The sequence below is a fragment of the Plectropomus leopardus genome, chromosome 3 (assembly GCF_026936395.1).
Source record: "Plectropomus leopardus strain MGB_pleo_1.0 chromosome 3, ASM2693639v1, whole genome shotgun sequence".
NCBI lineage: Eukaryota > Metazoa > Chordata > Actinopteri > Perciformes > Serranidae > Plectropomus > Plectropomus leopardus.
The window spans coordinates 725,191-737,574 of record NC_142178.1 but is presented as its reverse complement, the minus strand read 5'-3'; the positions used below and the strand labels follow the sequence as shown (position 1 = coordinate 737,574).

General features: G+C 41.9%; 1 pseudogene; it reads left to right on the top strand.

The window, feature by feature from the left end:
- The first annotated feature begins 4,090 nt into the window (after positions 1-4,090).
- LOC148189850 (uncharacterized) lies at positions 4,091-10,420 on the top strand (annotated as a pseudogene).
- Positions 10,421-12,384: the final 1,964 nt, after the last annotated feature.

The following is a 12,384-nucleotide window of genomic DNA, read 5'->3' as shown; positions in this document are numbered from 1 at the left end:
GGCCAGCCCAGAGCATGCTGGAGGGATTACATATCTCATCTGGCCTGGGAATGCCTTGGGGTCATCCAGAATGAGCTGGAAAGTGTTGCTGGGGAGAGGAACATCTGGAATGTTCTGCTCTGCCTGTTTCCCCTGCAACCCAGCCCTGGATAAGCAATGGTGATGAAATAGTTAAAACAAAGACAAAACAGTGTGACTTTCAGATGGGCTGCATCCATAAGAAGTATGCCACAATAACCTAAGATTTCCCTTTTTAATGATCCTCAAAACGGGGGATTCATTGTGTTCATTACACTGCTAGAAATGATGCAAAAGAAGGAGTTGACGGGCCCTACAGGGTTGGTGGGAGGGGTGGTGGATGGGTCCAACAACCCCCAGACTTTCATGCAAGGGTCCGGCATTCACTTCCCGTCTGGATGTGATATTTTTCTACACCTTATCATATTCCTCTTTTCTCTAATCCATCTGTGGCAGCATGTGCGTTTGTTGACAATCCTTTGTTGGTTGCCATGTGCTTGTGTTGTCTAAACATAACCACATGCTGCGTAGTCCCACCATGTGTTTGTATTGACACTGACATAAATAGCAGACACAGAAGGATACCTAGAGTGTAATTTATAGAACTCCACTGCACAGCGACAATATGTGATGACTGGCGAAGACGTGTTGGTGCAGATGTTGTGAGCATGAGTGAAAACATTGGACCCAGGCTCTATTGAGTTCCTGCAGCTGTGACCTTAGTGGTATTTTACTTTCACACTTTATATACAGTCTGTCATGAAGAGACAGCAGCAACTTTAGACCAGCTGACCCTGACTATCAACTGACCACCTCACACTGCACCACTTCTCTCTCTTTCTCTCTAACGCACACACACACACACACACACACACACACACACACACACACAATACAGAGCCACTGCATGCCACTCCTATGCCATTGATATCAATAACCCTTTTCATACAAGTGAGGCAAAACTATGCACATGCAAACTCACACTATATACTTTATATACACATGCATTTGGATTGACTCAACAACACACACACGCATGCACGCACGCGCGTGCGCACGCGCGCACACACACACACACACACACACACACACACACACACACACACACACACACACACACACACACACACTGGGCTCCAGAGGGACCCAGGGAGATGTAAAGGGTCTGCAGGCTGCAGCTTCATCCATCACCACTAAGCCCACCTCTCCGTTTCACCACCTTCTATCCATCCATCATTTGCCCCTCTCTTTCTGTGCCTCACCTTCAGTCCTTCTTACCCTCCTTCTCCCTCTGTCATCCCTTCCACCTCTCTCTTCTATGCTCTCAATTGTCTCTTTCCCTCTAACCTTTAAGCCAACCTCTGCCTTTGAGTGCTGTGCTCTCTATCCATCTTTGCCACATCTCTCCCCTCTGCTTCCCCTCCAAACTTCTCCAGCTACCTAAAATTTCCTTCTGCATGTCCATCTGCTTGCTTCACTGTCCTCTCCATTTATCTTTCCTTTAAGCCTGCCTCTCATCTTTCATATCTGGATTCCACTTTTATCCCCTTTCCAGCATTTTGCCATTGAATCTCATTATTCTATGTCATTTGTCTGTCTTGGCTGTCTTCTGTAGGATTCTGTCCCCGTCCCTCTCTCAAACAGCCATCGTTGTTTTGTTATATCAGCATGTTCTCAATACCATACCTACATCATGCAGCATTCATGTCTAGCTCCTCTGAGACATAATCCAGGTTATTTGCAGGATTAACAATACTTACCTAACAATGGACCTCATGCAACAAACAATATACAAATTTTCTCTTATATTTGTTCATATCCATGCTGTTTTGTTTGTTTTTTGATAATACCCATTGATTTTTGGAATTCAGCAATGTTTTCTTATTTTTGCTCTTCCCTTGTGTAAGAGACAATTTGATGAGTGGTCAGGGGCTAATAAAGATAAGAGAGAAATATCACAGACCACAGATTGTTGCCCAGATCAGAGAAAAATAAGATTTAAATTCAAAAAGAAAAAAAACATGAATGTCATGTAATCAAATTTAGATGATGTTTGGTACATCTGGAGTTGACTTCTCATATTTTCTCTTACATGAAAATACAAAGAAAATATTAAAGAAATTTAAGAGAATGTTGCTGCATGTGTTCACAAATGGTTTGGTTCCAGTTCTGTTTTAATTGTTTAAGTGCTTCAGATTTTATTATGAACTTGCCTTGAGCTGTTCATCTTCATGGACATTGACTTTAATTTAACTTGTGATTTGGATTTGATGTGGATAGAAGCAAGGAAATCAATACTGGATCCAGGCTGTCACCTGGATTCTCTCAATCAGTTTAATGGAGCGAGTATTTGGAGCACAGCCTCTCTTGTACAGTCCTTGTGTTTCCATTTGGGAAACACAATGAATGCACAAACAAGCTTTTTGTCATCCTCCCAAAACTTTCACGAGTCGGTGATATTATGTAGCTCTTTGTGAGTGCGGCTATGTGTGTGTATGTGGTTGTGTGGTAAATGCTTGTGCATGCATGGGTGTGTTTGTGTGACATTTAATATCATAGCTCTCCCTGGCATGCTCTTCATTCCACTGCACTCAGTATAATCTCATCGGGGCCTGCAGCCATTTGAAAACAGGCCAAATACTTGTCAAAAGATGAAGAGAGGAAGGAGGGGGAGGAGGACAAAAGGGGAGAGGTGAAACTCAGAATGGGTTGTTGATATTAAACAGCAGCTGGTCTGACATGATGCAGCCATGTTCGTCCACACACACACACACACACACACACTCAAGCATGTGCACGTCTGCTGCCTCCCACACACTTCTGCATAAATCTAATTCACAGAATGAAAAGCTGAAGGATGTTTCACTTCTTTACCCCCGCAGTCCCCCTCCCTCTTCCTTTCTCTCACCTCTGTCTCACTCCCACCCCCAGCATGAAGGATTAGGGGCTAAGATTAATTCCCGAGTTTTGCCAGGGTATTTGATAAACAGCCACTTGTCTTTGGGACATACACAGTAAATGAATCTGCACAGAGAGCCAACACTAGCTGCAAGGAGAAGTGCATGAGAAATCAAAAGTATACAGGGATGAGAATTCATAGATGGTCATCAATGTCAGACTTGAAAACTTAAAATCAGCGGGGAAGCTTGGACACGTTGCATCAATGACGTCACTTGTGTGCGCCTATAGAGTGGTTAAGGGATGATGTATTTTTATAGGCCAACCAAGAAGTTGGCATCGTACTGGTTCCCTCATCAAAAACCTTATGGGATTTTTGAACGGGAATTTCAATTATCGCCAAAAATAAGCTCTGTGATGAACACAAGTTTATGATACTTACATGTTTTGTTCAGCTTGATAATCTTCACAGATGAACACCACTTTTGTGTGTTTTAAAGCATAAATGAAATCGCCGGGAGCAAAAAGCTATTGTTAGGCTATACACGAACTACATCGTGGTGGCATGACTTAAAAGTCACCATTACAAACACGGTGAAAACAAGTTAAAACACGATCGAAAAATATTATAAACAGATCAATCTACAAGTTCCAGTGCGAGTCTGTAAAGCTGTAAAGGCGGACAAGTGGGTTTAATGAATTTCAGTGTGTGGTTTGATGACGTCTAACGTCCCCGACAAACACTGCAGTCCCATTTAGCCACTTGTTCGCAACTGCCTTTTTTAAGACGAGTAAAACCTTAAAAGTTCAAAAATCGGGTTTAAGCGGACGTATTTTAGGTTGCAGAACAAAAAGTCTAAATATCTTTAGCCTGTGTTAACACATACCTTATTTAAGGTGTTATTTTACCAAAAAACCCATAGACCACATATGTCAAAGTCAAGGCCTTGACTTTGAATGAATTATCTATGGCCCCCGGGATGATATTCGATTAGTATTAGAACTGGCCCGCAGGCCGCAGCCGCCCGCTGGTGTTTTGCACGCACCAATACTACATTCCCCACAATGCAACGGTAGCCCGCGAACTCACTGCAGCGCAGCAAGCGGGCCTCGGCTTCATTATTCATCAGCAGTCAGAGCAGATGTCGACTTTCAGCTACCCCCCTCCCCAAAAATGGCTAAACGGAAGGTGGACTCTGAGAACAGGGGGTTTCAAACCAGGTGGGAGGCAGAGTACATGTTCACGGAGGTAAAAGACAAAGTACAGTGAAGGCGTTTAAAACCAAGCTGAGTCTGTGGGAGACGCAGATGCGGAAAGAAAACTTTCCCAGCTGCCCGACCATGAAAGAGAAGCTCTCTACCGCTGTGTTCCCGAGTGCACAGTTTGCTGATAAACTCAACATACTTGCCGCCGACTTCCGACGCCGATTTGCTGATTTTGAAGCCCAAAAAAGCAGGTTTGAACTGCTCGGCAATCCTTTTGCAGTTGACGTGGAAAGCGCACCACCAAACCTACAAATGGAGTTCATTGAGCTCCAGTGCAATGACACACTGAAGGAAAAATATGAGAGTGGGTGCTGCTGAGTTTGCACGTTTCATCCCCGACACAATGCCCCAGCTGCGCATCCAAGCTGCTCAGATGCTCTCTATGTTTGGCAGCACATACCTGTGTGAACAACTGTTCTCTTTGATGAAGCTAAACAAAACATCACACAGGAGCTGTCTTACTGATAAACACCTCCACTCAGTCCTGAGGATTTCCTCAGCTCAGAGCCTGACCCCGAACATTGATGAACTTGTACAAAAGACGAGACACCACCAAGTATCAGGCTCAGCCTCAGACAAGTGAGCATCACAGAGCATTAACGTATTTTTAGTTTTTAATTCAGTTCAATTTTTACATTTGTTTCTACAAGACGTGATTTTTCTATGAAGGAAGAATTGTTTTGTCTGTGTGCCATAGATTTTTGTATTTTATTTTATTGTATTTTATTTATTTATTTATATTTATTTTTCAGTTAATGGACTCAGGGAAAATTGCAGATAAGAGCCACGAGAAAGAATACAACTGATTTGATGCTTTTTTTTATGCTGTTGTTTTTTATGCAGTCCGGCCCTCGGCTTGTAGCAAATTTGGTTTTTTGGCCCTCTGTGTATTTGACTTTGACATCCCTGCCATAGACTTTAAGACAACACAGCAAAATCAAAAGTGTTAGATTTCCAGTGTTGGTGTTGTATGTTAAAAATACAGTGTTAATTCAACACTTGCTCAGTTTAATTCAACTATGTGAGAGTTAATCCCTCAAAAGAGTTGGTGTTAATCTAGGGAGTTAAATCCAAACAACACTGTTAAGTGTTGATTTTAAAATCAACACTTAACATTGTTGCTCCCAGAATTTCAACGGATCTGTGACGTGTTTGTCTAAAGTGCAGGACGACTTGGAGTCAGAGCGGGGTCAGCAGAGGACGATTTTCTTTTCACCTCCAGACTTCACGGAGTATGTTTGCATGTAAATGAAAGGTGCCATGCCCATTTAATAATACTTTCTATTAGTGTTTTATATGTGTCGATAATAAGTGTCACTGTCTATAGCTATAGCTCTAACAAGGTAGGCTAAGTCCCATGTTAAGGTTAGCATGGCTGTTGCATGCTATTTTTTTAAGGGTGCATTAATGTTCCTTTTGCACATCAGTGTTGATGAATATACACAACTTGCTTAACGTAAGTATAGGCTACACGTTTGGATAACACGGTATATAACTGCACATTTTTGTAAGAGGGTAAAGCTAGCTAAAATGATGTAGCACGAGCATGAGGCGTCACGTTAACCGAATATTCTCTGTTAGAAAAATCTGTAGGCCGTGGAAGTGCGCGTACGGTAATTAATTAGCTATGGTCTAGTTTCGATGAAAATGTCAAGCGATGGAGCAAAGTTAGAGAGCCGGTGCTGGGCCGGGGGGTTGAGCTCCTGCCTGCCCAGAGACTGCTGCCATTGCTAAAAGTCAGACTAGCTCTGTGAGCCGGGTAGCATGTTGCTGCTGTAGACTTCCTGGAGAAACAGACACACCAGACCACCACGCCAGCCACACCGAGCTCTGCTCTTAGGGGCAGGAGTAGTTTATTTAATTACTTTATTTTATATATTATTTTATTTATTTATTCTGAACTTTAGCTGCAGCTAACGTTACATTGAGAAGCTAACGTTAGCCGCAGCTAATAACGTTACCGGAGTCACACACCCCCCTCAGCTGCTGCCATAATAATAAACGTCTGAGATGCTGGTGAGTTTTTATAATTTTAAAGTTACACAGTGTTTTAGCGATCTATGCATATGAACAATAACGTCACTGTCATGTTTATGCCTTCAGTTGACGTTATTTTGCCAATCTAACAGAGAGGAGTTGATCATGTATCTTTGTGTTTATGGATAAGTGTCTGTGTTGTTAGCAGGAGAACTAGGTTAGCCATCATGATATCAGGCAGGCTGAGTTTTAGGGGTGCGCAGCGCCATGTAGAAGGAGAGAGGAGAGCGCGGGAGGGGGTTGGTATCGCAGTGACAACAGTGTTGTGCACGTTCATGCTCAACATGAACTAGTTCAAAGTTCAGTTCACACAGCTTAAAATGAGCTTGTTCACATTCTTTGTTCATAATTTAAAAATATGAGCGCCGTTCACAGCCCAAAATATGAGCTTGTTCACATTCATTTTTTTCCTTTTATATGTTCTGCTAGAAGCAACTTTTTATTAACCCTCACTGTCTGTCCCTCACCCCTGATGGTGTTGGAGGTGAAGACTACAACAGTAACGTGTTACAGCGATGTATTCATTTTAAAGTAACTATTTTATACCCATTACTGAAATGATGAGGTTAAATGACTCATTTTACTTTGTCAACTAACGTGTCCCCACCCAACCTCGTCATTTACAACATTTACATTAGAATATTATATTCCATAATACAAAATAAATATCTCTGATCTGGATGCTGCGTGACTCATTGACTTACTTTATGTTGTCACTGTAACATTACCGAGGGTCCGGGTGGCCTCTCTTTCAGATGCTCTGTAATAATCCAGCCTTGAATGCAGCGTCGTCATGGAAAAGCATGGCCCTCTACTGGATGTTTTAATTAACAACAATATATGCTTTTTCTCTTATTTGACAACTTGATAATGATATGAAACATAACGCTCTGCCATTTTTGGAAAAGTATGCGCGAGCATTGTGGGAGGCAAGAGTATCTTAAACTCCTGGTTGAGCGTTGTTCAGTCTCGCCAGAGTGAACTGCGCTCACGTTCACTTTCATTAGTTACAAAATGATTTGTTTCAGTTCACCATTCATCAAAATATGCTCATGCACAACACTGAGTGACAAGGCGCTCGGTGAACATACTGTAAATGATGACGTAGTGCGGATGTCTTTTCTTCTATTTTTTTCTATAGTACATCATGCTGGTGAAGGTGAGATTTGGAGAAACGCAGAAGTATGTCAAAGTGGCTGAGACTGAAGATGGCTATGATGACTTCAACACATTTCTTCAGAAAGGTTGGCACCACTTTTAATAGAGCCCAGAATGCTTGTGTAAATTGACTAATTGCTATAATATCTACTGAATTTATGTGACATGTAAATGTCTCATATTATGGAGTTGTGTTTATGATAACTAATGGTAATGGCCTGTGTGCCCTTGACCTAAAATGTTGGGAAAAACAAGTTTAGCAAATTTATGATAATTGTAATTTTTCCATTGCTCTAAATTTAATATTTTTTATCAGTCATTCAAAAGCTAGACCTTCCACTTGAGACTGAGCTGCACTTGACAGATGAATCAGGGACAGAAGTCGATGCAGATGTGTTTGAGGAGCTTTTGCAAGCAGGGAACCTTACTGTTAGGGTGTCAACTGAAAAGTCAACAGGTGAGACTCAGGCTTGTGAGGCCAGGAGTGGATCGTCAATAAGGAGTATTGTGGAGAACTAATTATTTTTTCCTTTTGTGTATACATTTTTTTTAACTGTTTACAGTTGTGCTTCATCATGATCTTTCATATACTTCGTTGGAGTCACCCATGTCAGACAACTCATCTGTGTCAGTGTCAGAAGACTCCCTGGCAGTATCCTCGGATTCATCAGATGCAGCAGTGATCAGACAAATGGAGGGAAGAGAACCTATGCTGAACGGGAATTGGCAAAAGAGGTCTTAGTTATCCTGGAAGAGGGGTCCCTCATTATCCTCTACCGCTCTTCCTGAGGTTTCTTCCTTTTTTTTCCCCCCATTACAGGGGTTCTTTTTCGGGAGTTTTTCCTTGGGTGATGTAAGGGTCTAAGGGCAGAGGGATGTCGTACACTGTAAAGCCCTCTGAGGCAAACCATGTTTTGTGATAATGGGCTCTATAAATAAAATTGACTTGAAAAACTGACTTATCAAATATCACACACAAATATATTGTGCAGCTGAACTGTGTTAAACTGTTTTGTTGTTGGACGTAATGATGATGATGGTGATGGATATAATTGCTAATTTGCTTTATGATTCTTTATCTTTTAGATGGTGAGAGATGCTCTAAAGGGTAAAGCGGGTGGACAGATTATTTTGGATGAATATGATAAGATGAAAACATTGATGGATAGCACAAGGAGACAGTTGGTAAAGCTTCTTGTGGCCGACATGGTTGAAATTCACGGGTAAGACTTCATTGTTCATGTTTATACTTTACTCAATACAGATTTTTTTAGCAGCACACTTATTTTAGGACTTTGCATATTAGTAAAGCAACTTATTGTTTATTTTCTCCTATGAAAGAGATAAATACTAAATGGCTAAAACATGACACAAAAACTAACTGTTTGAGAGAGACTTAAACTCAATGAAGCTAACAACAGTGACATTTGTAAGCACGGAGGAGCCCACCTGTCTCTGTGCGAAGTAAATATGCTTTGGGCATCATCTCTCTATTTCCCAGCCTCAGAGATCCATACTCAGACAATGGATATGTAAGTTTATAAATGAAAAACTGATGAAAAAATGATATCAATTTATGGAGTAGTAATATGGTCTGAACTACAATTTAATGTTTTTAATATTACAGGAATACTTCTATGTGGATCTGGGTACTTGGCCCGGAGGATAAAAACTGTTCAGCACAACACTGCAGCTCAGTCCCAGAGATCTTCCACCAGCACACCCTACCAGGACAGTCCAAAGACAAAGAGAGAGGTTCTCTGCACAGATAAGCATCTGCTTGGTGAGCAGTGCCATGAAGCAATATCCTTTTTGAAACATTCAACATTCTTCCCACGATTCCTCAACATCACTGGCTTGGTAAGAAAGACAACTTCTTTATATTAAGTGAATTGTCACTCAATGTATACACTTTTAAGTTGTATAAGTATAAAAATGTGTGTTCTTCTGTAGATTGACCAAGATTTCACCATGATGTTTGGAGAGGAAGTGTCGGGCAGATTTTTGGCAAAATGGCCTACTTTTTTCAAACCTAGGATCCTGACAGACTGCAAAAAACTGACTTCTAATGGACACATTCAAGACCTCTTGTCTGCGCAGCACGACTCAGATGGGTCTGGTTAGTTTCTTCTCTTTCTTTCCTTCTCTTTAAAATTATGATGTGAATGTGTCAGACATTTTCTCCTGTTGTTCCCCTAGGCTGGGACAGTGACTTATCAAGCATTCTGCTGTTGGTTCACTTGCTGCCGCCCACGTCCAAAGGCCACAAGAAGAGTCCTAAAATCAGTGCATGTCAAGCTGAAGACCATGTCGTTAGATATTTGCAGGTATGCAAATAGTAATGTACTTATGTAGGGCTGTCCCAAATGATTATTTTTCTCCCGATTAATCTATCAACTATTTTTTCGATTCGTCTAACGATTAATTTTTCGACTAATCTAGCGATTATCTTTAGGTTAACGATTATTAATTTACAAAAACACTGTGGTATGCCATCTCCATTTTGCAAAGGCTGCAGATAAGGATGCACATGATTAACCGATCAACCTTTCTTTTAACAGATTACAATAACTTTGACCAATTAATAGCCTACTATTGGTAAAAAAAAAAAAAATACAAGTTAACGTCTGCCGTACGTGTTTGATTTTTTAAATTGGTTTAGTTACTTGAATGTAGCAGCGCTATATTTCATGATTTTGTCATGATTCTTATTTACATTTTGTTAAAGATGGGAGCCAGTGTCAAAATGTTCCTTGCTGGTGTGGTGCCGAGACAGCCCTCCCTTGTGTGAGTCAAAAGAAGAACAGTATCCAAAGATACTACGTCATCATTGACCACAAGGCCATCTCTTGCAAGGCACAGACATCCTCGGCAGCTTTCGATGAGCTCTTCAAAGCACACTTCATCTTCAGTGTCAACTACCACGAATCCCTCTTTAACTTCGATACATTCATCCAAACCACAGTTTTTAGCATTGACGTATGACGTGCCAAGGAAAGTCCTAGTCAAGGAGCTCAGAGCGAGATTTTTGCACGACGCTTGAGGTGATAAATATCCCTGGATGAAAATATGTGAAACGGGCTGTGTTAGAACCCAGATGCAGTACGCCAAAACTCAGAGTTAGTTGGTAATGACTTTTATTATAACCAACACAAACGAAGATCAGCTCACAGAATTTCAGTTCGTTCTTCGGGCGGTAAGCCCAAACAATGTTTCTGGGAATCCCACGAAGCGAAGACACGAAGCTTGAACCTACTGTGGCTGGAGAACAGGAAACCCCGTAGCTCGACGAGCCGACAACATGTGTGGGAATGTTGTCGGGGATAGCGCTGAATCGTGGTCGGGGACAGGCAGAGGATCCGTAGCCGGGAAAACAGTCCGAAAGAACAACGGTACCGTCGAGGAGCAGGCAGGAGGATCGTCGTGGTCGAGCGTTGAGGTATTTGCCAGTGGAGCCGTCAGATTTCCGGAACGCCGGAGCGAAGCACGTGGTCAGGGACAGAAGGCAGGTAGGTACACGGGGAGGCAGGCACAGAGAGCTGGTCGGGAACAGGCTGGGTCGGCAACGGTAAATCTGGCAGGAAAACGCTGGAGAGTCGTGCATAGTGCAGAGGAACAATCTGGCAGTGAGTGAATGTGTGGGAGTGTCTTAAATACCGGACTGATTGGAGATGAGCTGCAGCTGAGGGAGAGCAGGCTGCAGCAGTGGGCGTGGCTGGCAGGTAGAGCGGGTCAGAGTGAGGTGAGTGGAAAAACACTGGCAGTGGGGAGGAGGAGAATGCAGGAACCATGACAATATGTTTCTTTGTTGTCTGTAAGGCACACCACAAAAGTTCTGCATTGCTTTTGTAACCCAGGTTAAAAATGTGTATTAAAAATATTTCATTGTGTATTAAAAACTGAGACAAATGGGTTAAAATCAGTAAATTAGTTCACTATATATATATGAAACCAGGATGTTTGAATTAAAAACAGTGAAATTCATTAAATATAATGTTTTGTTAATGATTAAAATACCGATGTTCATTTAAAAGGAAGAACAGAACTGTAATAAAAAAAAAAGTTATGTGGAGTTTTAGTTTGGAAGAGCTGATCGGAAGACGGACTTTTCATCAAATCGGAAGATAAGCTCCCACCCTCTGACCCGCTCGGAGCAGGTACACTTCCTCTTGAAGCCGCTAGAAGAAAGAGAGCAAGCCACATTGAGCACGAGTCACGAAAAACACACTTTTGGACGATAAAACACTGAAAAACACGGAGAAAACACGGAGAAAACTGTTGGAGAAGATCCCCCGGACGACCAGGACCTGCGTGAGTGCAGCTAGAGGAGCCGCTCGGGAGGAGAAAGCATCGGTCAGGTTTTTTTCGTTGGATTCCATTGAGATACGGACCTGCCTGGAAGTTGGAGCCAATAGAAGTTGATGGCGAGCCAGACCCCAGTGGACGCTTAGAAACCGACGTCGTGGAACCTGAATCCTTTTGCACCAGTACACACACACACACACCCACACCCCAGTGAGGTGGAACTGATATTTCACCTATACGGTGCTAACTGACTGAACTGAACACTAGAAATTAAAGCAGCTGCAGGACATTATTTTATTTTATTTTTTATTTTCATACTTACCGGGGTAAGAGTTGTAATAAATGTGTTATTATTGTGGTCTTCCCATCTGCAATAAATAGGGAAGCATTATTGTTCCTTAAAGAGAACACTGTGTTGTGTCGTTCCTGAGCTATCGGTTGGTCAATCCTGGGCTCCGTAGTCGACCTTAGAGCTTCTGATACCTCTGGCCTATTAAACCTAAATCCTATTCTCTCCTTTAAAGGGTAATACGTGTTACACTTTGTCAGCATTTAAGACTCAACCACGGTCTATATCCTGGAAAGACATTACGTTTAAAATGTGGACAGCCGGGATGTTGTTTATCATTTTGCACCTATAAACGTTTCAAGAAGCATCTTGTTCATTTCCATAGAGATGTTGCTTTGACTAATACTGATGAC